The sequence below is a fragment of the Palaemon carinicauda genome, chromosome 2 (genome assembly GCF_036898095.1).
Source record: "Palaemon carinicauda isolate YSFRI2023 chromosome 2, ASM3689809v2, whole genome shotgun sequence".
NCBI classification, from domain to species: Eukaryota; Metazoa; Arthropoda; class Malacostraca; order Decapoda; family Palaemonidae; genus Palaemon; species Palaemon carinicauda.
The window spans coordinates 164290580-164294297 of NC_090726.1; the positions used below are offsets into that span (position 1 = coordinate 164290580).

The following is a 3718-nucleotide window of genomic DNA, read 5'->3' on the forward strand; positions in this document are numbered from 1 at the left end:
GACTGTTAGATTAGTGTAACCCCAGGTGCTGTGAAAAAAGAAATCTTAGATCTAATATTGAAATGCCTGTTAAAAAAAATATGATTTCACAAGATGATGTGAAACAATATAGGCCCTTAAGTATAACAGTAGAAGTTTTAAAATTACAGATAGAATTAGAGAAAATGAAAATAAAATCGTCAGAAAGGTTAGCTAAAGTAGAATAGAGAAAAACGTGAGCTAGCTAAGGCAGAACTAGAGAAAGAACTTGAGCTAGCTAAGATAAGATTGCAGGAAAAACAGGAAGAAGAGAATATTTCTGAAGCTTTCAATGTCTCTAAGGTTCAGAAACTCGTATTTGTGTTTAACGAACAAGAACCTGAAAATTCCTTTGTAGTGTTTGAAGAAACTTCTAAGACCTTAGCATGGCCCGAGGATAAATGGGTACTAATAATTATAAGTTCTTTCACAGGACAAGCTGAGCATATTGTTACACAGATGATTACTGAGAATGACTATGATACTTTGAAAAAAGCTATTTTAGATGCTTATTTCATTACAGCAGAGGGATATCGGCAGAAATTCCGCAATTCATTCAAGACACCCAACCAAACTTTCCTGGAATTTTGTAATCTGAAGATAAAGCAGTTACATGAATGGTTGGACAAGGCAGGTATTAGTAACTATGAAGATTTGAAGTCTCTCCTGTTGATGGAAGAATTCTTGCGTGAGATACCAATTATCGTTGCTATGCATATTAAGGAACGAGGTGTAAAGAAACCCAAGGAAGCAACTTTGTTGGCGGATGAATACTTCTTAATTCATAAGAGAGAACTTAAACAGAAAGCTTTCGTCGATAGCAAGGTATGTTCATTTTGAAAGGAACGGGGACATCTAATCTAAGATAGTCTTCATCCTCGGTGCAAAGGTTCTCACCAACAAACTCCTAAAGCAAACTCTTCACCCAATACAGGGAAAAATAATAAATCTAAACCAACTGAACATAACACCATGCATTGTGCATAAAGGAAGATAGTTTTGATAATTTCAAGTGTCAGGGTAAGGTAAAAGATAATACTGTTACAATTCTTCGTGATTCAGCATCAAGTAAAACTATTGTAAGTTCTAATATGAAATCCTTTATCACTCCTACAAACAGGTTCATTACAGTTTCGGATCTTACAAGTGAATCAGTACTTCCCCTTGTAACTATTCCTTTGACTAGTCCATATTCTGATGGAATAGTTGAAATTGCATACTTGTATAAGGAAATCCCTCGCAAAGAGGTGGACATTTTGCTGGGAAATGATTTAGCCAAAGGTGGGGTACACACCAGTCTGATAATACAATCTCCTGAAACGTATGTAAAGGCCCAGTGTAACATTGTTACTAGGTCACAAGCTTCTCAAGGAGAACCTGAGAGTGGTGTCATACCCAGTAAAGTTGTCCCTAGTAAGGTAAGTATGGCAACTGACCTGCTTAACATTCATACTAAAGATTTTGCAAAAGCCCAACGATTAGATGATTCTGTTAAACAGTTGTTTGAGAAAGTTAGAGACATATCAGATGAAGATAGTAAAACTCCTTACTTTTATCTAGATAATAAGGTTCTTATGAGGTATTACCGACCTCCTAAGATGTCTTTTCAGGATAACTGGTGTGATAAATTCCAGGTAGTGGTACCTAAAGTCTACATACAATCTTTGTTGGACTTGGCCCATACTGACAATTGTCATGTTGTAATAACCAAGACATACCCACGATTAGCTAATGATTTTTCTGGCTTAGAATGAAGAAAGATGTACAGGATTTTGTTAAAGCTTGTGTCACTTGCCAACAAGTAGGAAAACCTAACCAGACAATACTTCCAGCGCCTCTCATACCTATTTCTGTACCAAAGGAACCCTTCTCCAAAGTAATTATTGATTATGCCGGAACTTTAAAGAAGACTAGAAAAGGTAATGATTACATTTTAACTTTGTGTCCAACTACGCGTTTTCCCATGGCTATTCCAGTTGAAAATATTTCTGCTAAAGGGATTATCAAACAGTTGCTTAATATTTCTACTGTATTTGGATTTCCAGCAGAAGTTCAATGTGATCAGGGAACTAACTTTATGAATAAAGTATTTTAGGAGACTTTAGCTACATTTAATCTGAAACAGGTGATAGCTACTGCATATCACCCTCAAACTAATGGAACATTAGAGAGGTCACATCAAACTGTAAAATCTCTAATCAGGAATTATGTTTTCAGTACAGGTAATGACTCGGATGAAGAGCTAGATATGCCCATGTACGTACTACGAAGTGTCAAGAATAAATCTACAGATGTTAGCTCTTTCGAACTAATGTTTGAAAGAAAGCCTAGAACTTTGCTGACGGCTGTAAAAGATAGGATCCTGAGACATTATGAGACGGAAGAAGTATTCAATGCTTCAAAATTTATTAGCACATTCAAGAGCAAGTTGTCTAAAATACAGGAATTTTCCCAGAATAACCTACAAATATCACAAGAAGGAATGAAATTCATTCATGATAAAACATCAGGTAAGAACTTTCCAAGTTCGTGATGAAGTGTTGTTGTACCATCCTATAGCGGGTAGCCCTTTAAGAGAAAAGTATGTGGGACCTTAAACCATTGCTAAGAAAGTATCAAAGGTGAATTATGTGATAATTTCTGATGACCGTCGCAAAAAAACTCAGATGGTTCATGTAAATAGGTTGACACCCTTCATAAGAAAAAGTCCGGAGGTATGTAATTTACTTTTTCATAAAAAAAAAAATCTGGATTCCTTTAGTGTTGCATCCGATGATAATTCTGACTATACTCTAAGTGATGAGGTGATTATGTCTTGGGAAGATTCCAAAAATTTTAGCATACTAGGTTCTTTATCTTCATATCTAAACTTTGATAATATACTGTATATATTTAAATATATATATATATATATATATATATATATATATATATATATATATACATATATATAATTATATATAATGCATATATATATGTATTTATACATATAAGTTATATATATATATATATATATATATATATATATATATATATTCATATATATAAATATATATATATATATATATATATATATATATATATATATATATATATATATTTATATATGTATATATAGATATATATATATATATATATATATATAGACATATATATACATATATAAATACAGTATATATACATATATATATATATATATATATATATATATATATATATATAGATAGATAGATAGATATATCTATATCTATCTATCTATCTATCTATCTATCTATCTATCTATATATATATATATATATATATATATATATATATATATATATATATATATATAACGGATTTTGAGCGAAGCGAAAAATCTATTTTTGGGTGAGATGGCCATGTTGTCCTGATGGAAGTTCTTATAGGGTAGCTTCCTAGGGTATATTACAACTACGGCGATATTCCCAGAGAATTTACCTTAAGGTACCCAGAATTCTAACTCCTGGAGCGAATATCCCTAACGAAAGGGATATCGCGACATATCAGAGGACGTATTCTTGACACGCCACATGGCAATCTGCACCCCAAACAGAGATAACGCATCGAGGGGTCAATTGGCAAGAAGCGAAAACGGGAAAGAAAAAGGGGGAGCCGCTCCCAAGGCTCCCTCTTCTCTAGTTTTGTAAGCGTGCCTGGCGCCAATCCTGGCGCCATCTGT

At 33.3% G+C, this 3718-nt stretch overlaps 1 pseudogene; it reads left to right on the forward strand.

The window, feature by feature from the left end:
- Positions 1 to 729: 729 nt before the first annotated feature.
- Positions 730 to 2264, forward strand: LOC137622305 (uncharacterized; annotated as a pseudogene).
- The last annotated feature ends 1454 nt before the right edge of the window (positions 2265 to 3718 follow it).